The sequence below is a fragment of the Malurus melanocephalus genome, unplaced genomic scaffold (assembly GCF_030028575.1).
Source record: "Malurus melanocephalus ecotype Western Australia unplaced genomic scaffold, MMel_1.1 scaffold_119, whole genome shotgun sequence".
NCBI classification, from domain to species: Eukaryota; Metazoa; Chordata; class Aves; order Passeriformes; family Maluridae; genus Malurus; species Malurus melanocephalus.
Window position 1 is genome coordinate 1239021 of NW_026623351.1, and position 24223 is coordinate 1263243.

The 24223-nt window shown below is 43.6% G+C and overlaps 1 protein-coding gene across 2 annotated transcripts in view; it reads left to right on the forward strand.

Annotated features, from left to right (window-relative positions):
* Positions 1–422: 422 nt before the first annotated feature.
* The window catches only part of PAG1 (phosphoprotein membrane anchor with glycosphingolipid microdomains 1), a 101791-nt gene continuing 77990 nt past the window's right edge, over positions 423–24223 (forward strand). The window contains exons 1-2 of one of the 2 annotated variants that reach the window (XM_057370099.1): positions 423–708; positions 1693–1759. The gene's annotated coding sequence lies outside the window, so the exon portion shown is untranslated. The remainder of the gene's footprint in view (positions 709–1692; positions 1760–24223) is intronic. The other variant, XM_057370098.1, reaches the window with a different exon arrangement.

Genomic DNA, 24223 nt, shown 5'->3' on the forward strand with positions numbered 1-24223 from the left:
GCTCCCCGCTGCTCGGGGGCAGCCGAGAGCCGCCGGGGCCGCGGCAGAGCCGCAAGGTGGGCAGCGGAGCGAGGCGCTGCGGCGGCAGCCGTGCCGGCTGGGCTGTGCTGTGCTGGGCTGTGCTGAGCTGAGCTGTGCTGTGCTGTGCTGTGCTGTGCAGTGCTGGGCTGTGCTGTGCTGTGCTGTGCTGTGCTGTGCTGTGCTGTGCTGTGCTGTGCTGTGCTGCGCTGCGCTGCGCTGTGCTGTGCAGTGCTGCGCTGTGCTGTGCTGTGCAGTGCTGTGCTGCGCTGTGCTGCGCTGTGCTCTGCTCTCCTCTCCTCTCCGCCGCTCCGCTCTGCTCTGCGCTCCCGGCCCGCGGCGCCGCCGCCGCATCCATGGCTCCGTGCGCGGCTCCCGGCGGGCGCGGGGACATGCGCAGTGCCCGCGCTGCCCGCGCCGCGCTCCGCGGCCGCGCTCCGGCCCCTCCGCCGCCTCCCCCGACCCTCCTGCCGGGCGGAGGAGGGGGAGGGAGAGAGGGGGAGGAGGAGGAGGAGGCGGGAGGGGAGAGAAAAGAAGAGGAGAGGAGAGAAGAGACACGAGAGACGCGCCGCAACTTGCCGCCGCTCCTCCCTCCGCTCCCTGGCCGCGCCGCTGCCCGGCCCCTGMGGGCTGCGCTCCGCGGGAGGCGGCATCCAGGGGCGCAGCGCTCCGCGGGGCCGGCGCCTCCCGGTGAGTTGGGGGCGGTGCGCGAAGTTGCCGCGGCTGTGTTTGGGGGGGTGCTGGCGCAGTCGCTGCGGGGGTCGGTGGCGGGGCAGCCGCAGGGCTGCGGGGCTCGGGCGGCGCGATCGCGGGGCTGCCTCTCCTGGCTGCCCTGCCTGGCGCTGCGGGGCTCGGGGCGGCGCACACGCGGTGCTGCGGGGGCGATCGGGGCGGCAGCGGTCACAGGTGCGGGGCACGGTCCCGCCGGGGTCAGCCGTGCGGRTCTCCATGGTGCGGGGTTACCGCGCCTCCCCGCTCCCGCTGCCAGCCAGCCCCGTATCTCCATTGAAATCCTATTACGTGGTGACAGGCTCCAGTTTGTTCCACAGTGGCATCTGCTCTTGGGCTTGGAAAGTGTTTGAGGGGAAGGGGTGGCTGGAGCGAGCGGGGGCTGCTCTTGGAAGGGAGCTGCAGATCGTCCCTAACGCGTCGTGTGCCGGCGGTGCTGCGCGGAGCTTTGGGCTCCCTRGCACACCATCACACCACAAAGTTGTGTAGCTTGAGATGTTACAGCCGCTAATGGGCCAATTATCTAAATAAATAAACATAGTGATTTATAGGTGTCTAAACTATAATGCTTTGAACGATAGAGCTCTTTAACCTTTTTTTTTCTAATCTATCCCTCAGAGATTTGGTTTTAAGGAGAGGTAATATATCATCTGTGGTGCTGAATGCSCGAGTTGATTACATTTGTAAAAGGAATGGCCTTTGAAAAAATACTGAGCCATTAAGCAACAAATGCAGAGAAGGAGTGAGGCAGAAAAAGAGCAAAGATAAAATTTTGGCAGAAAATCTTTTCCCCCTTCCTAACAGCCTAAGAAGCCTAGCAGCTCTGCTTGATTAACTTTTATCCAGAGTTCTTATTTTATTAAATTAAACTTAAAAAAACAAGCATGCTGTGTGAAACCAGAAGCAAATCCTCCTTAGTCCTCTCAAAGTCTGTCTGTGTTGCAGATAAGCAGTGATTGGACCAGCATCTGTTAAGAGAATTTGCAGAAACACTGCTAAAGATACCCAATAGGTAAATGGAAGTACATTGTCATTGTATTTGCTTCTCTTAGACGGTACGGAACGAGACATTTAAAATTTCAGGGGCTTTTATTTTACATCTTTAAAAATTTTGCAGGTACACAGCTTCATTATTGCAAAAGTGCCTCCCCTAATTGGAAAAGTGATTAATTCAGGTCTTAGCTTATTTAGCAAATGCTGAAATCTGCAGCCTGTGGGGCATCTCCTGTAAGGGGTGATTGTCTTTTGCACTCGTTTAGAAAGAAAATAGTACAGCGTGTGTAACACCTTGCAGGCCTGAAGTACAAGATCAATTTTGTCTCTAACCAGCATTTCAACACAGAACTTTATTAGCATAAAATCAATATTCAGGTCAGCAGTGGGGATCTGCAACTTCCAAATGAGAACCTGGTCTGAAGGCAGCGCATTGCATGTATGAGTAAAGGTTGTGGGATATGACAGTYATCAAGCTCACCTATCTTTTATTTGATTCCTTTTATAAGATGTCATTTAATGAGGATAAGAAACAGACAATCCATTGCATTTTAAGACACAGTGCTCCTCATAAGCCTCATTGCCAGACATTTGAATGTGAATGCGGCTTTAGATTATGTATTGTATACAAATGACTACTACTAGATAACTCAAGTTCTGCATTTATTCTACTATTAAAGTTGTATTGATCAGAAAGTGGCAACTGGATTCCAGGTCCTAAACAAGAAATGATTGATGATCTTCAAGGTAATTTATATTTTAGGGAGCAYTGAGGAATCCACAAGAAAAGAAATTGAGTTTTTCTTGCTGGGTGTGCTGTGGCATTTATTTAAGGAGCCCTCCTTCCTGGAGCGCCGGGAACTTCATAGACATGCAAAGGCGTTAAATCTGTTTGTCAGCTCATTGATGCCCGTGGTAAAGTACTGTAGAGTTCAATGGCTGGAACAGGACAGTTATTTTCCTTCCAGTAAGGATGGGGAGAGAGAACTGAGGGGCTTTTTCAAAGTGGTTCCAAACCCATATCATTTGTGACTGCAAAATATAATGCAAGAAAAAGATTAATGGACCAAGAAGGCTCAAAAACATGTAACGCTTAATTGAAACAATAAATCATTCAAATAACATTACCCAGGCTCCTACAGCAATGCCTCTGCTTCCAGGTCAYGAGAATGGAGCTGATTTCAGACACAGAATGTGAGTACCACTGGAAAGGGAAAGGTGTCCTGGAGTCTGGTGGTTGTGCTGTGCCTGGGAGGGAGCCCAGGCAGGGTGAAGGGATGCAAAGTGCTGACACTGACACCATCATCCCTGGGCTGCTAAGCTGAGGCCCTGGTTGCACAGTCTGTAGCTTGAAGGCAGGCTGCCCTGGCTGCTTGCTGCCCATCCCAGCATCCCAAGGATGCCATCAGTTGCRGGTCTTATACTGTGCATAATAATGCCCAAAAAATTCTGGCTAGGGAAGAAGCTCAAGTTTCTTCCTTGGGAAAATGGTTCATTTCTAAATGTTCATACGGTAAGAGACTGTTTGCATGGAGTGAAACRTGGGAAGGGCGAGCAGTGCACACTGATTTGTGCAATACTACTAGTAATAAACACTAAATTGTGAAATTATGATGCAATCATGTGGGCTCATGGAGGACYTGTGAAAGCTGCAACACACATGAGGAAGCTGAAGCCTGATTTGGCTGCAATTCCTGCAGGTAGYTGAGAAGTCCTTGGTTGCTGTTTCCCCATCTCCATCCTCCTCATGCCCTGAATTGCTGCACTGTCCCTCAGGTTGCCCATCAGTCACTCCTTCCCCCWGGTCCCTCACCTCCCAAAACTCCCACGAGCCGTGCCAGCAGCGCTGCCCTGCTTGTGAACCAGGGTGAATGGCAGCCTGCAGGTGTTCAGTGACTCGCTCAAGGCCCTGAGCTGCAAACCCCTCTGTAGTTTCATTSTGCTTCTCTTCTGTGCTGAAGCAGTTTTTTTGGCAACACTGTGCCCCCAGTACATGTGCAGAGGTGGGCAAGCTGCAGGTGGTGGCACCTCCAAGGCTTTCTCYTGAAGAGGTGCACCAAACACAGCTGTGAGGTGGAGATGACAAATGACAAGGAGGTGTGCCTTTGCTTCATGGATGTGATATAACCCAGTTTTAATTAAAGCAGCCGCAGTAGATTATTAGGGTAGATAAATACTGCCTTGTTACAGCCCTCTTGGGTCGTATGTAAGCAGTATTCGTTTTAGAAAGGATGAATGAATAGTCAGTGTGAAGGATAAAGATCAGCATTGTTAATCACTCTGGAAGTCTTCCGTGGGAAAGTGTAAACTCATGAGGAAAGATAGTGCCCATAAATGTCATTTAAATATTTAAATAACTTGAGGGTAAATTTTTTGATAATAAAGGCATGCAAGTACCAAGTTATGTTTGGGTTCCTGTCAAAGATAACAAGGGCTTGTACAATTGGCTTTGGTCGGTGGTAGGCTGTACTTCTACATAGGAGTTGCTAGCAGTAATGAAGAGCTCATTTTCAGTACCACCTGTGGAAAAAAAAATCTAATTTTTCTTGACAAAGTGCAGAGAAAAACTTTAGGAACTTGGGAGGCTACATTTGCTTAAACTCTTGAGTTTCAGGAGGGGTTAACACTTCATCTGTGGTGTTCATGGGTAAGTGATGTGCTGGGTGCCTTTATCAGGGCTTGAGTCATGGGGACTGACCATCCAGCTGCAGTTTTTTGCTGTTGATACATCTGCAGGGTGAGAAGAATRATTCCAGTTGGGAAAGAGTGGATTTCCACCCCCATAAATAAGTGGAAATGATAGAAACTGCGCCTGAACTGTTCCTTGATTTTGTAATTCTCACTAAAGTTTCTTTTGCCCTTTCCCAGCTCTCAGAATGCCTTACAACTGTTGAAAAAAAAAAAAAAAAGATCTGTGTGCTTTCATGTAAATGTGATGAGGATGAGCCTTTGAAAATATATCTAGCTGATGTTGATGAATAAACAGACTTGGCCAGGGTAAATCTTTTCATCTAACTTCAAGAGCCACACTGTAATGAAGTAAATATAGACGTACTTAATGGGCTTCTTTCATCCAAATACATAGCAAACCCTTTAAAGTAATGCAAACAAATCTRAAATGGATTTCTAAGTGGCTTTTTTTTGTTGTCTTGGTATTGGAGCAGTTTAGTCTACTCAGTTTATGCCAGGAATGGAGCTTGCTCCTCGGGTTTTGCAGATGCTGAGGTGAATGATGGTGGGAAGGGGAGAGGGCAGAGGGAAGGGGAGAGACCTGGCTCTTCTCCTGTGGTTTTGTGAAATAAAGGTAGGAAGTGGTCATTCCATGTGTAGTTTAAAAGGTGTTATTTGATGAGTGTCTCCCTGGACATGTTCCTTTGGRAGGCAGTTTGCAGACAGGGCTCCAGGCGGCAGGGGAACCTGCAGGGCCAGCTGGCTGTTCCCCCTCGGCAGCACTCAGCCCAGGCTGCACCAAGAGAGCCCCCCAAGCTCAGGATGACTGTCTGCCTCCCTCTGAGGCCTCCTGTGCATTGAGGTCACTGCWTAGCCAGGTTCTTGCTCTGCAAGGCACATCCTGGCAGTGCCCAGGTGGGTTCTGGCTCACAGAGTACCTGAGCTGGGTGTTAAAGGTGGCATCAGTGCCATCATGACAGCTGCCACAGACAGGCAGTGAAGTGTGGCTGCAGTGGTGGGACGCTGACTTTGGCAGCATCTTGTTGGTTGGGAGCTATGGGAAACTGGAGCTCAAAGCACAGTTCTGCAGATCTGGTCATTCACTGCATGCCAGTGGATTGGGTTTCATTTGGAGACTTGCAGGATGACTTTTCAATTGTAACATTGGTAAACAGATTGAGAACTTTTTGTGCAAATGTGTCGTGCACAAACAACTGTTGGGTTTCGCTGCCCTTKCTTGTGAGGAATGTGTAATATTTATCTTTCCCGCATCATGAAAAGAGTCTTCAGGTCTTCTCTTTAAAAAGCACAGTTGTAAAACAATTTTGCTTTAAAAACAAGTCTTTGTTTTGAAAAGGATAAACCCTGTTCTGGAGAATACGACCTTTACTTGGTCTTTTCTTAATAGGAAAAGTTCCTTTGTGGAATAAAATTCCATTCAGAGCTGGGCAGTATAAGAATTTGAGTATTAGACTATTTAGACAACTATGTCAGCATAATTACGCAAATTCTTCAGGATGAGATTTTTTCTTCACTGAGATATTGATGAATGGGAAACATTGTAAAGAATAATTTCTGTGAATGTTAGAGGAATTCTGTGGTAGAGATTTAAATCTAGGAGACCACTGTACTTGGAAAAACATAATAGTGATTAACAGAAGTCCAGAGTGAACGCACTGYTTGACACCTCGAATAATCAGATCGGCCCAGTTTAACTCGCATCTGGTTGTGTTGTGCCATGTGTACAGAAGGGAAACATATTAAAAACTGTTCAGCTTCGGATGTGTTCATCTGGGGATTTACTCATAAATAATTGATAACCCTCTGAAACAAAATCTCTTCATTACTGCGTGGATTGCTCACCTCTTCCCTCCCATGCTCATTTTTCTCCTGGGCGGGGGAAGAACGAGGCGCTGCTTTAATGAAGGTGCGCGTCAGCCTCCGCTGCTCCTTCCAAAGGTCACCCAGCTAAACAGTGGCAGTGAAATGCCTGRCAAAGATGAACATTTCATGGAGATGTGTGGCATTCCAGTGTTTTGGAGGCACCKCTAAGCTGCGGTATTTAAGACTTGTTTGCATCCTAGCATAGGAGCAGTGCTTATGATGAATTACCAAATCAATGAAATGTTTGCATCTAGTGCGCTGCCGGACAGGACATCAAATTAAGGGTCATTTGCTGTGCAGTACCAATTACAGCTGTAATATTTGGGCTTGATCTTTCATGATTTTACTGCTAAGGATACCATCAAGTATCCTTGCTCAGACTGTTTGCTGCAAATGGGACAAGTCTTGGTGAGCAGTGCTTTCTCATTGGAGTGAGAATGAATTCCCATTTACCAGACATTGATGCGAAGTGATGGATTTCCTTTTCTGCAAAAAAAGAACCATTCTGTGTCCAGTGACTTAAAGTCTGAGTTGATCTAACRAAATCTGGTTTTAATGGAAAAAGTGTCTTAATGTTAGTTCAGTTCATCTTTCTGATGATTCGATTGCTTTAGAGTTATTAGTAAAGTTCTGTAACAATCTTTAAAAGTGCTTATACTTGCTTACACTTAATAGCCCTAACTATTGGTAATGTACAGGAAATGTTCAAATCACATCATTGAGAGACAACCCCARCAAATCTTACAGCTATTTTAATGTCAAGTTTTAGATGTTACTCATTTTAATTGAAAGGTGAATGCTACAAAGGCTTTGTCAGACTGCTGTTTCCAGATGACARCACTTTCTATAGAGTAACTGCAAGTCCTAGAGTGCTGATCCCAGTTTTCAGCATCAGGATTCATGGCTCAAACTTTTCATTTTTTTACATGRCAGAAGCATGCATCTGTGGTGGTATCTGGATTTGTGTCTTCCTAAGAAATATTGGATCAATCAAAGGAAATGAGAAAGATTTTCTGAAATGGTAATCACATTCTGGCTGATACTGGAGAGAACAGAGCCTTCGCTCCTTCCCTAAACCACAAGATTAAGCTTGCTTATAAAGGATTAACAGAGCTCTCTTCTGTTAATTCGTAGTGGTGTAGTCGAAGCGCCCGATTCTACATCAGTGGAAAATCCATTATCAATCAATGAGAATTTTGCAGCTGAAGCCAAAGGGATTAGAGACTCATCGTTCAGAAGTGACTGAGGGAGAGAAAGCCCTGGTCATGCTTGTTGCCACAGAGCTGTGAGCCACTGCTGAGGTGTGCCCACAAAAAACAGCGAAGGAAAATGTTCAGTCGCCCCAGTCAGGCTGGGGCAGAGTCTGTGGAAGGGCCACTGTGCAGGGCTGCAGGAAAAGCTTTCCTGGGGTGCTGCCAATAGCAGGCTGCTCCTCCAGTTTGATTTCAAACTGGAAAATGTGCATAGAGAAAGATGAGCTGAAGCCCTCTTCCAGGGGTGTKCTGTGATGGGGGACTGTTAATGAGGGGGTCAGTGAGTGCAGGAGTGAAGAGCCATGGAACAGGGGCTCAGGTTTGGGGATGAGTTGTGAAGGGCAGCCATGGTCCCTACACCACGCTGTGACATTGTCACTGCTCAGGTTGGCACCCAGGCACGCTGGTTTAGGAGACTGGAGAGAGACAGGAAGAAATTGCTGAAGAGGTTGCTAAAGAATTTGCTGCTGATGGTGTTGAGGGTGATTTCCTAACAAACTGCACTGCCTCCAGAAGTTTCTTCCTTTAATAACTAATARCTACTTTTCCTTCTAGTGGAGTGTGCAGACCAGCATTCAGACTGTTAGAACCTGAAAACTAGAAAACCTGAGGTTGCAGACTTACTTTAGTTTGGAATATTCACCMAGCACATTCCAAAATACACTTTTACTTTCTTTTGAAACGCTGTCATAGAGTTTAGCTTAGAAATGGGTCTGATCCTGAGCCTAGTTGTGCAGAAAAGCACAATCTCCATGGCCTCTACGGCAACATTTGATAGTTACTTTTGCACAAAAGGAAACAAATGCTTCAGAAAAAGCTATCCAGATTAAATATTTTTGCAACARCTTGGTAAATGTAAGTGTATTGTTTTGATCTGTTATAATAGCAAGGTTGTGTCATTTAGTTTGGCAATTACAGAGATTAAATTAATTTAGTTATCCTTTACTCTTGTTAAATGTGAAATAATTGAACAYACATCATGGAAGGTTGGGGCTCTCTTGTTTGTAGCTTCATAATTTATTAATCTAACACATTAAATGAGAGGCTTTATAGATTTGCTTGCCTAAGGAAAAAGAAGAAGAGCATATAAAAAGGCCAAACTAGATGTGTGTGTATTCTGTCTCACACTTTGATGTGCTGTCAAATATTGCCTGATTTTTAGTACGCTTTGTAAGAAAGGACTTCTTTGCCCCCAGAAAGGTAAATTGTGACCTCATGTTTAGATTATCTGAGTAAGCTCATCTTTGCATAGGCAAAGTCGCTTGTGCAGTTCCTCTCACACTCTTCATATTGGAATGTAATGYTGTGATTGGACAGGCAAAATAAACTACAAATGAGCACACTGTAAAATGGTGTATTCTGGCACTATCTTGTCCATCTTAATTGACTTCCTTAGTTATAGGAGGGACTGTGCCTTCCCCTAGTTCAGCCTTTTCAGGAGATAGCGTTGGCAACGGTGCAATAACAGCTCAGTGGGGGCAGACWTTCTCTTCTTTCTTACCTTCATGTAGCTGGAGGGGATTTGAAAATTGGATATTTCTCTCTGTCTCTGCAGCTCCAAGTAGCCCTGACACTGCCAGCCATGGATTAGTGAAATAAATCCCTCACGTTCATACTGAAGTGGAAAGCATAAAGAGCATTTTCTGCCTTTTTTCCCCCTTTTTAATGTGTCATTTTCTTGCTGGCACAGTGACCTCCATTTCATGACTTGTGGAGTGACTTGTCACAGAGCTTTTCTCTGTGGGTTGATCAATCACTCCAGGGAGTAGCAGCATGTGACATTATACGTGTGGATCTGAGGTAAACAGTTACCTTTAGACCACCTATRGTGAATGTGCACTTCAAATATTATCTGTTAATGCACTTTGATTTTCCTAACACAATTTTCCTTCCCTTTTGTTTTATCTGTTTTCTTAACTATGTCCATGGTAATCCAAAGGGATGCAAACACTTAGTCCTTTTGATGTTTATAGGTGTAACTGAATTTGGAAGAAAATACTCTTACCAGTTTAGTGCATGAAATTTGCTACTTCATTGGGAAATGGTTTTATTCTAGTAATGTTGAGGTACAATAGTTTGGTTTTCCAGGTTATCTTGGTGGACAGTCTGTCAAGTTCTTTGAATTTTTCCAGTCAATTATATTGACTGAAGTGCAAGGAAGAATTAATTTATTTTTTCAATTGTTGAAGATGCAATTTCATACTCTTGATTTACATTTCAGTATCAATTGTGCATTTTAATTTGTGTGAGTGCACCCTGAGGCTCTTATTCACTTGTGACTCCATTTTTAATTTTGCTTGACAAGTCCATCTCATTCATAGAAAGCTAATACACCAGGAATTGATTAGCATTAACAGTAGGTAAATTATAGGGGAGAAGGTGATGTCTGGTGTGGGGCCTGACCAGTCATGCTGAATAAATGGATGCTGGTTTCCAGGTGACCCTGTTTTCATCATCCTCAACAGGTTTGGCTAAAACCAGCACTAGAGGAGAACTGGAGAAAGCAAACTAGAAGCAGAGGATTGGTTTCCCACCAAAAGGGGAAGCAAATATGAGGAAATTAGCTATATTACTTACTTGGCAGAGCAGTTACCCAGCATTTCTGGGTTTCACGTTTACTCAGCATTTAGACATAGTGTACTCAAATAWTGTGATGCAATTGGTTCTTGACAGGACATCAACATCTGCAGCTGGTCTRGGAGGAGAAGCCCAGGCTGTGAAATGGGTGATGGAACTTCCAAACTCTTCTAAGGGTGGCCCAGGGACTTGGTTGTAGCTACCCTGAGTCAGCACAGCCCTGGAGGTTTGGACCTCATGGTTGGCAGTGTGGGAACCTGGAAAACTTTGGTTGATTTTTGTCACTTTTTGCTTCTCCCAGCTGTGGGAATTACTGAAATACTATTCTTGGGCAGTGGTAAAATTAGCACAAGTTGTTAGTTTTAATCAGCAGTAAATRCTATTTTATTCAAGAAACACAGTAAACAAGAAAAGTTGTTTTTCCTTGGTTTTATGAGCTAGGCAGAAATTACGCATTGAAGTGGTGTGTGTGATTCCCTGAGAAGCAGAATTTCAAAGTCTTGGCAGTTTTCATGTTCCAGCCAGCAAGATGCGTGCCTTGCTCCACAGAGCAGTTGTATTTCCTATACTAAGTATTAGCTTGTCTAATTAATTACACTGATGCTTAAAAAAAGCAACCACTTAAACCAGCAAAAGCTTTCTCTCATTGGGTTATATAGAAAGGAGAAGAAAATCTATCCAAAAACCAAACAAAACCAACAAAAAAAAGAAAACCAAAAAACCAAACATCAACCAAAAAAATCACATCCAGAAAACCCTTAGGAATTTCTGTGCTTAAGCTATCTTTCCATAGGCAATAGAAAATTGATTTTCTGAGGTATAATTCTAATGCTTTAGTGTTCATCATTTAATAAAAATTATGCTCCCTGCAGTTCATCAGCAGCTGGCACTTAAAAAGACTGAATTCAGAAAAAAAAAAGTGTGAAGATTGCTGTTGGTAAATGATCAGGAGAATAACTGTGAGATTGCTGCCTCTTAAACACCCAGCTACCTGGTTTTATTAATGCTCCAGTACCTGTGGTGTGTGTCTGTGCATCAGCCTGATTGTATACAGACAGGAAAAAGCTCTTGTRAAAAAAATAGCTCTGTTAAGTCAGTTGTACGGTAAAGAGTGAGGTTTTGGTGTCAGGGAGAAGTGCAGTGCTGCTTTCTCTTCCTTCCTGTGTCTGGTGTTTCATTTTAGCAGTAGAGGAGTGCTGGGGCTGAAATTTAAACTTGCCTCATCTCAACCCCCTGCACGATCCTTTCCAGTGGACTTTTGTTCCTCATCCGAGCAGTGTTGGTGTTTGGGACAGGAAAGGGTTAATTTCCAGAAGCACAGCCTGGCAATTCAGTGGGGCCTGTGGCTGGCCGCAGCTGACCAGTGCTGTGTCCAGGAGATGCTGCCTTCTGCTCTGCTGCAGGGAGCAGCTTGGAGTTATCCCATATCCAAAGCTGAACTTCTGAGTGGTACACACTGGGGACAAGGAGCCTCCTGTGTTTCTGGTTTTGCCCACTGCCYCATCTTGTCACTGGGCACCACTGAAAACAGCTCTCTCTGTCCTCTCASGACCCACCCTGCAGCTCTTTCTACACATTGATGACATTCTCCCCCAGCTCTCTCAGCCTCTCCCCAGATGAGAGATGTTCCAGTCMCTTCAGCATCTTCATGGCCTTTGTGGGATTCCCTGCAATATGTCCATTTCTCTCCAGTTCTGGCGATCTGAGAACTGACCCAGCACTCCTGGTGTGGCCTTGCAGAGGCACAGAGATGGTCCTACCACCCATCAAACACAGCTGCTTRGGAGTGCAGTTGGTGTTATCACACAATCAGGGTGAGGTGGGAAGGGACCTTTGGAGGTCCCCTGATCCAACACCCCTGCTCAGCTCAKYGTTTCCAGAGCTGGCTGCCCAGGRCTGTGTCCAGGTGGGTTTTGAGTACCACCAAGGATGGAGACTCCACAACCTCCCAGAGAAACCTGTGCCAGTACTCAGCCACCCCCACAGTGGAAAAAGTGTTTCTAGAGMAAATCATGCATATTGTGCAAGCTGCTTGTCTTGCTTTTTTGAAGCATTTCCTTTCCCCTAAAGCCTGGTTCTTATTATGTCTGTTTCCAAGCCATTTGTAGCTGCCACCATGTCCCATGTGCCTCCCCAGCACAGCAGCTGAGGTGCAGAGCTTGGATATCACATTGATGAGCCTTTAGCAGTGTCACCCCCGACACTCAAGGCAGGAGACTTTTATCAACACAAGCCTCTAGACAGGGCTTTTGTAAAGCACTGTAGTTAGGTGTGCCCTGCATGTTCCCTCCTCCTGGTGAGTTAATACCCCTGGAAACAAACCCCACCAAATGTGCTGCTTTTGGTGCTCATGGGAGCAGTGGAGCTGTTATCAGTGACCTCAGCCATCTCTCCTTGCCTTGCAGGCTAATTTTATATTAATTACGGGCATAGCTTTAATCTTTGTCAACAGGATAGCAGCAGTAGTGTTGCCCTTTCACTGCTGATGTCCAATTTGTCTTTATCCCCTGACTCTRAAAAATTAGGACTGAAGCATTTTGCATGTAAATTTATTTTGTATTAATTTTAAAAATTCGCAGAGAGCCTGATCTTAGACATACRAGTGCTGTCTTCCTTCTCAGTGTAAATATTATTGCTCTAGTGCAATCCTTGGAGACCATAGGAGGCTTTCCAGGTCAGGGATAGTTTTTGAGGCAAAAGAGGCGCAGTCTTAGTGTAAATTGTTTGGTTCTCCCAAAGGAGAAGGAGCTTTCCCATTTTAGGACAGGATGARATCCTAGCCTTTACATAGGTCTTCTTCAATTAAAGTCATTCACAAGAGCTTATGTATCATTTAAGATTTGAATRTATTTGCAATAGCAAAGACTTCAAAAGAGAAACAGCTGCTTGTGTGACAGAATGGCTGAGACCTCAGGGAGCTGCAAAATTTGTGACAACTTCCTCTTTTTACAGCTGACCTAGGAAATGGATATAGACTTAGGTGGAAACAAGTATAGCCAGGAGAGATATCCYTTCCTCCAGAAAAGAGATTTTGTTCTTTGGCTTTGGTACCTAAAGTGTAATGTGTAGGAAGAAAAATGCTTTAGGGGATTGGAGTTCATATGGTATTTTAGTTCATTTAAAAATATTTAGGAGGACTCAGAAACAGACTTTTTTAACCACAACATTGCAAATGTGGACTGGCATAGGTGTACTTGAGCAATAGCTACTGAGAAGATTTTCATGATGACTGCTGAAAAGTCAGATTTCATGTCATTTGTAATTTGCATTTTCATGCCCTGTTGTGGCTTTGGGGGYATTATACATAGAAACCCCTGGTGCAGAGAGGTGACTGCATGGATGAAGTGACACTTGGTGCTACATTTGCTCTTTATTATGCAAGTGGTACATTTGTTTTTAGTTTTGCTCATGCAAAGAATGTAAGTAAGAATGATGCAGTCCTAAAACTGGGAAGAAGTATATTGGTATTTCTGTCTTTTTATTGCAACCAATTGATACAARTCAGAGATGCCAATAATATCTGTAGCTAATAAGAAAATGAACCAGGTTCTTTTTCCTGCTGTGTGTTTTATTTGCCTTATGTGCCTGCACATGTGCAAACTCAAAAATAACATTGCTGTTGCATCTAGGCAAACCTGTAATGCAAACAAAATGCACTCCAAGACTTTGAAGGGTTTCWGAAAAATTTTGAATTAGTGTGTAAAAATGAATCTTTTAATCATAAGGGCTTTCTATACCTTGAAGTACTTGTCCCACACCCAAATGACAGCAGATCAGTTGAAAATAGGAGAAAGTCAGGAGAGAGAAAATTAGTATCCTCGGGCTCAGCATTGGAAGCTGCTTAAACACATTGTAAAAGTCAMTGAAGGCACCTGTATATAAGCAAGCAGAWACAGTGGTCTGCTGAAACCACAAAYGTTARGAGTTGCTCACACTACAGAAATATCCTCGAGCAGATGGGTATCTGCCCCTAATGATTTCAACAAAAAAAACCCAACCAGACTGTGTTGAATCTGATGCAAGCTGAGCATGAAGATCTGAAAAAGGCTTTGAAGAGTAAAGAGTCTGCARCATAAAAGAAAAWTATGAACYGTGTATAYATCTATCAAAAGGTTGATAYCTGTAAGAGCACTGGGAGGCATCCWGGGTCACCAAGCAGGACATCAGAAAAAATAACTCAGTTGAGTCGGTCATTGCAGGAGAATTTGGGCAGGTRTTTTGTTGGGTAGCAAAGATGAGAAGGTGTCAGACTGCTGGGGTGTCACAACAGAAATGCTGAAGGAAGCTGGAGAATTGGAAATTGAATACAGAGGGTGAATTGAATACAGACTGTGTGTCGTACAGAGCAAGCCAAGGCTCTGGAGAGGCAGCTCTGCTGACAGAAAACACAGCACAYGTCTGGATGCCACAGCTGTGATTTGTGAATAAGAGGACAGGATTTAATTTTAAAAATCCTGAAATATTTGGTGGAAATTAGGTGGTGATTTTGAACAGGGTGGAAGTGACCGTCCTGGGAGGCTCTGAGTTGTCCACCAGGTGGACAACTTTTTTTCCTCAGCCCACTCCAGCTCCCTCCTTTTGTTTTCTGATGCTTCCCTTCCAGTGGTGAGCACAGCAGCCCTGCTGCCCTCAGTTCMTGTCATCCTGCCTGCAAGCCCCTAACTTATCTCCACCATCTAAGTCACCYTCCCCCAAAACTAGCTCATTCTTAGCAAGATATTCATCTTCAGTTTCACAGYGATTTGTGGAAGTAGAGGAAAATAATGCGAAAAATAGGTGCTTGGCCTTCTGGATATTTCATGAGAGGCTGTATGATTTGTAAATAATTTATAGCTTTGAAGCTACACACTTTCTCCCCAGGTTATGTGTCTTGTATAACTGATCTGTATGATTTACCTTAAACTGCCTATCTGCCATGCAYAGTGAATCTCCATACAGTGGATACATTCTCCTCTCCTGCACAGCCCTCACCCGTGCATGAGAGATTTGCATAAGATGATTTCTTCATGTAAATGTGATTAGACTGCAGCTCCAGCATCTTGTTGTAATGGATGTACCAATCCCCTTRAATTGGGCTGGTGTCTATCTCGGTAATTGAATCTATTTGTTTGTTGCCATAGTTTTGGGAATTAGTGGGGAGCGAGGTGCCTGTACTGACATGGTTTTGCTGCAACCTTCATAGCCTTACCTTAGAGTGAAGCTTCTTTGAAAACAAGAGGCATTTCTGGGCTGGGGGTTGGCAGTGCTGCAGCTCAGGCAGGGGCTGGGACAAGAGTGGGGGTTCCCTGGGGACATGCTGCTTATCAGTCCTGGTGCTGAGCCAGAAAACAGCCACCCCTCCCTGAGGGGACAGACRGCCAGGGTGATTAAAATGGTGCATCAGCCGGAGAGATAAGGAGCTCTGCTGCTTGGCTGTGACATGGGGCTCCATTGGGCTCCATGAGGTGCCAGGCTCTGTGCAGCCCCTGCCTGAGAACAGAGCGACCAAAGCATCTCACAGATGTTTCCTGCACCCCCTTGCTCACTAAGCAGTTATCTGGGGTTCTTTTACCCCAATCTGTGATTTTGGCTGACCCTCTTCATTCATGATCTCATGGTCTTGTCTGGTCTTAGTTTCCTTGCTCTGATTTATTTTTGTTCTTCCAGATCCTTTTGTACCAATCTAGTCCCAGCTTCTGTGAAATATATTCCTGGCACCTCCTCTCTCCCCTCTACCTGAAACACGAATAACTGAGGCAGGCACGAATAACTGAGGCCAGTTTCCCCAATTACTTTGTATACATATGCACATGTATGGCCTCACCCACTGCCTTGTCTCTTATCCTTCTGTCCTTTTCCACAGCAGTCTCTGAAGGGTGGGATTATCTTTTAGTGTGTATTTAGCAATTTGTGCTGCCAYAGTGTGAATAGCATTGAGTAATGGTATACATATTTTGAAAACCTAGAGTTGTGTTTGGGCTCGTAATTCCTGAAAAATGATCATGTAGCCTAGCTTGTCATCACCTTCAGTAAGATGTTTTCCTGCATTCAGGTTGTCATTGCATGGTTTTATATTTTTGAAGTTGGAAGGAAAGAAAAATTAACAGTCTGTATGGCCTCTAATGGTTATTTCATGCTTTTTATACTATCGTTAATCTGTTCTGAATAATACTTTATGGGAAATATCTGCTAATTTAGGTWATGGGGATAGTATTTTGATCAGGTGTGTAGTAAATGCAGAAGCTGGAGGGTATTTTTGAAGGCTTCTCCATCTTTCTATAATTACCAGATAGATAATAGGAACTTGCCAGATTCAACATGCTAATGATTGCCTTCCAGCTTTGRGAGAGACAGAAATTATATACCAGTGGTGTCTGAACGAGATTCTGCTTTGGTAGTGTAATAAAACATACAATACTGTGCTCTCTTACCATTGTGTAAATATCCATGAACATGTCCTCAGTCTTTCAATACAGAAAATAATGAAGATGAAGCTAAATTTACTTTAGGAGTACTCAAATGGCTATTGATGGCTTAGGAATGCTGGGTTATCAATAGTAGATGAGCTGCTTTGTTGTTGTCTGACACTCTGGAGCGCTGTCTCATGAATCATGTTTAGGTAAAAGGTAAATGCTCTTACTGTCTCATTTTGCTGTTTTAAATTGCTGCTTTTTCAGCTTTGTCCACAGATTTCCTGAAGCAAGCTCTCTGTGCCTGAGACACAGGGTATTTTCTTAGTGGTGCCTTTTTTTGCACTGGCTCTGGACTGTGCCTGATKAAAGGCAAGTCTCCTTAGATCCCAGTGTGTGACAGTGATCTGCTGTTCTCTCTGTTCCACAGGCAGCTTAGCCTGCTCTGTGCTGGGCCTTTAGGAAGACAGGAGAGAAAAATGGTGTGGGGCAACTATTCTTAAATGTATCCCATACCCTTGATGCCTTGCAGTTGGGTCTGGACTAATGGGAAAGAGCATTTTGGGTGTTGTGCCAGCAGCTGTTCTACTAGYTGCCTTTTGCTGTATCTCACTTTTAAAGGAATAATTTGCAGCCCACGAATTCCTCTGGGATGAAGAGTGCTCTGTCCAGTATTTTCTTCTAAAATTCAGTCAGTGTGGTGGGTTACTACAGAAGAACATGGAGACTTTTGGCCTTTCATATTTATTACCATCGCTTTGGGTTTGTGTAGGCACAGGAGCAGTCTGAGGTAGCAGATAACCTTTGGGCAAAGGAAAAAAATAGCAAAAAGTGGTACAAGCTGCAGCAACAGTGTTTCTAAATCTGCMGGAAATCATCTAATCCCCAGTTAATATGAAACATGCCTAAAGTTACCAGTTTTTTTGGAGTTGGTGTCTTTGTTTCAGAAGTAAGCCATGCAGCCCTAAGTGGTGTGAATTTACTGGGATATTGCTGCAGAAAGGTTTCTGGAGATAAAAGACCGGAACCTCACCTGCTTGGCTMAAGAGCTGTGAGCCAGATCACATGATGGTGTATGGGGTTGGCATGCACTCTGCAGGAAATGGGGGAAATTCTGGGAGAGAGCTTTAGTAAATTTACTCTGATTTATTCTGAAAACCAGAATTAGACACCATCAATTGAATACCACTATTAATGGTATGTTACACTGCTCATTGTTAGGAGTAAGAGGCAAGGCTCTTTCAGTTAAGAAATAAATATCAATATCCTTTTTCCTGGACTCTACACATCAGTTGCACRTATTAAAATGGACAAAGAGGATACAGCATAAGGGGGTGGTTGTGTACCTGCCAGTTGCTGTGGTAACAATTAAGGGTACACTTAGAGCAGTGAGCCTGTGAGTACCAGATCTGGGTGAACAGTGTGTGTGACCCCGAAGAGTGAGAGTGAGTCAGGTGTCCTGGCACTTCTTGTCTCTCTCCATCCATTGCATCGTGGTTTCTGCAGGAATAGTGCCTGGATGTGGGGTTCCAAGTGAGCCCCCTACAGCTCTGCTTTGCTTGCCAGCCTCTGGAAATCTGGGAAAAGCTGTAGTGACAAGAGCACCTWGATATTTCTGGCAAGTTTTGGGAATTTGTTTACTTAGGTGGGTGTCTTTTCCCCTTCCATCACRAGCACCAAAAAGATCTGCCCACCTGTCTCATGCAGTTTGCCAGCCATGCCCCTGTCTTGCCTAGCAGAAGCTAAGGGTCATTTTTTTCAGCCCTGTGGTTGTACTTGGAAAGCATTAACTGTGCTGGAGGAACTTCAAGGATGGGAGGTATCAGTGCCCTGCTGAGCTGTAGCTGGCTCCTCGCAGCCTCCTGCTGACACTGGGTAGGAGAGATCACAGGGCAGGCCAGTCAGGTCATACACAGACAGTGAGGGCCCTGTGGCAGACCCTTGAGCAGTTGGCATATTTAAAGAAGTCAGTTTGAACAGAATCAAAATCTGTSTAGATTGGTGTCACATTCTTAAAAGGACAGGGTGTTACCACTTCACATTTTGGAAGAACTATCCTGTAATATATGTTTATTTTATTGCTGTAATGCCTTGTGCTGCTGTGCCAGCAGAGATGGGAAATGAGGTAAAGCAAAAAATACATTCTAATCCAGTTGTCCCYAGAGTGTGTGTTTTACTGTGGCTGCATTGCTGCCCTCAGTCACGGGCCTGGCTCTGGAGAGAATATGCTTTAGTGACACAGACTCTTCTGTCTAGTTCTGCCCAAAGATCATCGCTTCTGACCTTCTGCCTTGGACTTAGACCTGTTTCTTTCTAATTGTATCTTGCTTATGTTCTCCTGACCCTCATTCTTACATGTTTTCCTCACACTTACAGCTCCCCTAAGTGTATTGATCTCTGTACCTACTCTTCCCAGCTTAACAATCTGTGTRTTTTCACTTTTTGTGCCAAAGGACATAGGTTACTTCCTGTCTGAAGTCATAATTATGCCTTTCCCATTTCAGAAGACAATAAAAAGCATCTCTTTGACATAAARCTTTTTTCTGGGTCTTGTCAAGCCTGTCTTCAAAGAGTGGAGATACTTGAGCTTCCCAAAGAAAAAGGATGCCAAGACCTTTTAACTTGTGCAGTGAAAAGTGCTTTTCTTTGGCTTYATTTTCAGAGACCTAAGCACTGTTTTAGTGGAGATACCCAAATACTAGCCTCACCTCCTGTAGTTTTCATCAGGAAATGCCAATTTGACTTTGAATGTCTTCAAAGTCCTTTTTCACAGCATGTTGGCAAATATGTAGTCTTGGAAAGATTTAATATGATGCTGCAAATTTTAYTGCTGCCTTCCTTGCTGCTTTGTAAGAGTTAGTTGAGGAGTGAGAGCCCCACTTTGGAGTTGGGAGTGGTTTGTGAGTATATGGTAGAACTACATTAGTGTGTGTGTGTGTGTTGTCTCCTAATCATCCTTCCTCTAAGACTAATTCTATATATGCAAATTAAAAAAAACTAGAAACCTTACAAATTGCAGCCACCTGTATCACCACAGTCTTACCATTTTACAGAAGAGCCAGACTGGGATGTCGCTATCTGGAAGAGGATTGGTGATAGGACAGAAAATGCACAGCTCTTGAAATAGATATTTGAATTTTTAAATATATAAACTTGGGGAGCAGTTCCACCAGCCTTATATTGTTCAAGGTCTGTCTCTGTCTCTCATGTGCTTTTTCACAGTAGAGTGAAGACATGATCTCCAGGGAGTTAATAATAATTCTTTCATCCAGRGGAAAAAAGTGAAAGGAAAAATGAGCTACATAAGATTTTCCTCTGACATTTAAAGTCCAAATCGGCATTTGTCTGAGTAATTTATCTTTGTGTATTTGCAGGAGGGAATGTAGAAGAATATGAATGAGGGCWTCTTAGTCTGAGCTTTCTGAAAGCTCAAGAGAATTTTTGGTGGCTCCATGTGCCTGGAAGGTCTATCTGTGTGATCTCTTCTCCAGCAGATGGAAGATAACATYAGGAGGTTAATTATCAAAGCACGGGAATTGCTCCAGTGCAGTATCACCCTGAGACTTTATTTCCTTTCAGAGTGACAGGTGATGAGTTTCTGGGATGTTAGAGCTCATTTCCTCCTGCTGCACTGAACATGTGTACACCACATTTTCTCTGGCAGTATTAAACCTGTCCACAATCTGTATCTGTTGCTGGTGAGAAAAGAAATGAAAATATAGCATATCCTTGTAGAGAACATAACAAGTACAAGAGACTGAAGAAGGAAGAGGGTGTGTTTTTCAGTTTGATTTCTTTCACAATCTGTTTAAATTCTTCGAGTTCCTGTGAATTACTTCTTGAAACATGTAAAAGATGGTTAGACTGACATAAATTGAAAGAGAAGTTATTTCTCAAAGGGTGTAGCAATTTTTATTTCCCACTGCTGTTGGCTTTCTGCTTGCACAGGTGTTTGTGCAACTTCACACTTTCGTCAAGACTTCATACAATGTGCAGTGTATGTGAACCTATCAACAGCCCTGCATGCAGAACTTCCTTTAGCTTCTAGGAATAACATTCAGCATATTCCTGTGACTRTCAGGAGTTAACTAAAGGAGGCACAGACAGTCGTCTGTGAATTTTCTACAGCTTGGGCTGGTGGTGTCAGCCCTTGCTTGGAGGGAGGATGAGAAAGGACTGTGCACCCATGGGAGTTGGGTTCAGCAGGGTGTCCTAAAGTACCGGGGGAAATGTGGGCTGGGGAACACAGTGTCAGCCCTTTTGTGCACTGGACCATGTTCTGCTCCCCAGGAGGGGCATTTTGGGAGATTGCTGTGTTTCCAGCAGGCAAGACTGAAGCACTGTGTTCATTCTTCAGCCTCTGTTTGTTTCTTAGCTGCTTTTCCCCACAGTTGCACATCACAGAGTTGCTTGAAATACAGATTTTTCACCAGCTGTTTGCTGGTAAAAAGGCTGGAAGGAATGTCCAGGAGGAGCAGCTAAGGACTTTGGGCTTGCCTGGTTTGGAGAARWGGAGKCTGTGGGGCAACCTCACTGCTCTCTACAACCTCCTGAGCAGGGGAAATAGAGAAGGAGGTGTGATCTCTCTGCCTGGCATTYAGTGATAGGATGCATTATAGGGAAATGGTTCAAAGGTGTGTCAAGGGAKAATYAGACTGGACWATAGGAAATATCTCTATGYAARCAGGGTGGTCACAYGCTGAAACAGACTTCCTARAGAGGTGGTTRATGACCCAGGCCTTTCAGTGCCTAAAAGAYACTTGGGCAATGCCCTTAACTTTTMGTCAGCCCTGAACTAGTCAGGCAGATGGACTAGGGGATTGTTCTAATCAGTTTCAATGAAATATTCATTTCTATTCTAATATTTTTTAATCTGGTCACTGGTCTTGGAATCCACCTGTGCTAATAATACACAGCAGACTATGAGGCTAACAAAAGCCATGCCTGAGACCACATTTGCCTCAGTCACCACTCCTTTTGCTCTGGATGAGGTCGTTTGAACCCTTTCCTACATGTAAGAAATGCATTTTCTAACCTATCCATGCTGATCAAYGCAGATCAGGGTAGGCAGTTCGTGTCTAAGTCACACCTCCATCTAAATTCATAGAGATGTGTAGAGATCTTCCATCTTTGTTGGTAGAAAATATTCAGGTTGTCTCACTGTCCATCCATGTGGATCACTGTGTATGAGCTTGCCCCTTTCACCACATAASCAGTGTAGCCTCATTGGTGCCATTAACTTATGTTTGTACTTACTTGTGCAAGCAGTCAATGCTTTGTTCCCCAGAAACCTGAGGCACATCAGAAACAGTCAGGTTTTGGGCTGGGTTTCTGCAGTGAGATGAAGAGCTGCTTTCTGTGKAACCTCTCTGCGTAATTCCCAGATACTGATGTCCGCCCAGTTACAGCCCATATCACTACTGCTTGCTCAATCCTATTTTTCAGGATGAAGTTCCTCATCTTAGCTTATGTCATATCTTCAGGAAATGCTGTTGTAGTAATCTCACTGCTGGTTTCTGCTGTCTTTTGGTGTTTACCAGCACCAAACAATAGAGATGGGACACTGTAAACTGTGGAGGTTCTGAATGTCAAAGCTCAAGATCCTGTTACAAAGATATTAAGAYAGCAGATGGGTTACCCTACAAGATATGATTAAGATGAATATGTTTGTTACTTCCTAAATATTTTCCTTGGTTTTTCTTTAATTTTTATCAAACTTTTCCTGAGTTAAGTAACTTCTGTAAACTTACTTTTCTATTAATACCCTAAYGTGGTTGTGTGTAATTGGCTTGTGTTTAATTGAGTTTCATTCCTGAATGTGATTCCTTTGGCACACTTTCTGACTTTTTTGTTTCCAATTCATATTGGCCACCTGAGACACTGTTCGTTGGGTTTTTTTGGCATAACATTAATTTTTGTTTCATAGTTGATAGGATTATTATTTTSTCAAATAACCTGATAAATTGGTGCAGCAAGATTGCAGCAGCAGTCAAAGCACTGACRCTTTCTAATGGTGCACTTTGCCTCTGCTCTATTATTGCTGCCCATTTCATTATTTGCAAGTTGATTACAGCTGCATTTCTCAGGGGCAATGAAATATTCAGCAGCCTGGACTAGCCTGGGGAGAATTGCAGTCTTTGCAGTYGAACACCTGCCCTCAAAGGCAAAGAAAAACCAAAAAGTTCTTGTGTTTAAAAGTGATGGGGAAATTCCTTCTTTTCTTTAGCTTTCCCACAGCGCTGACTGTAGGTCCACACTAATTAAAAATGGCCACTTTACTTACACTTGTCATTGGATGGGGGGAAGAATAAGAATAAATATACAGCTACTGCATTTCTCCCATATTTGTCTGGCCACAGCAGAGGAGGAAAAAAAAATACTGGTATAATTGGTTGCCTGTGTGTCAGTGTGAGGCAGTTGACATTCAGGGTGGGATTGGGAAAAAACCTCTCTGTTAAGGGCAAAAATGAATCCTACCAACTATCTTCTCACACTGTCTCTCTCTGGGGGCCTTGCCACCAGTGATTGACTGAAATGTGCAATATTTCACCAAGGAGGAAACAGATAAGATTTTTATAAACAGGATACTTCATCGTTAAAGTAAAGAAACAATTGCTTTGACCTTGTCACTGAATGAGTAAGGCCAGCATTGTGATAATTGAGAATGTAGCTAAGCAACAGTTCTCCGGGAGCATGCACTGATTTATTTTTAGTAGAGTGCACCAGTAAGGTGTGGGGGGGGTCACACACATGGTATGAATAAGCAAAACAACTGGTTAATGGTTACAAAAAAAAAAAAAAAGAAAAAAGAAAAATTCTTTGTGCACAAAGTTTGAGTTGTAATATATGCTTATACCGGTTTTAATTTGGATTTACATCAAAGGAAAGTAATTGAATCAATATATCCTTCTGTGGTCTGAACAAGCMGATAGTCTGACAGTATCTCTGATTTCTTAAGCAGCTTTAGTAACTTCAGTCTCGTCTGAAAATTAATGGTGCAGAAGAAATGGCGTATTCTTTCAGAAGTAGTCTATTTTATATCTGTTTCTGCTTACTTTGATGGTAATTATGTTTCCTAATCTTACAGGTTAGTATTGCAGAGCCTAATTTATTTAGTGCTCTAACTTTGGTTTAAACCAGTCTTAAATGCCCTGGCGAGCTAGACCCCTACAAATTTAAGGGTGTAAGACCCTTTAAATCAGAAATAAACATCCAGGGAATGGAAGGTAATTGCTTCTAGCTAAGTCAATTTTCAAACCAAGTTAGTTAATTTTTCATGCAGGCAATGGGGAAAATACAAAGTCTGAAGTTAGTAATTTTTATTATGTAGGTGTTGCAGGACAAATTGCCACCGTATGGCCCCTCTGTTATCCCGTAAATAAAAGAAYGTGTTCCAAGGCTGGTGCCAAAGGGAAATTTGCAACCTCTTTACCACTCTCTGTTTCCGGTAAATCTCTCATTGCTGACCTGGATACTCTTTCTTTAGATGTYAAACCAGTACAGTTGCTAAGTAACAGTGAGTTTTTACTTATCAAACCCAAGCAGTTACAGAAATCTCGTTGAAGATACTGTGAATGCATGAGTATAAACTACCCTAACTTTACATATATGAGCCTTTAATTCTGATGTGGTCTATGAAATCTGTATTATTGGCAACATTGCAGAGGTGGGAGTGTAAAAATGTCCTAATTCTCAGCCTAGGTTCTTTAT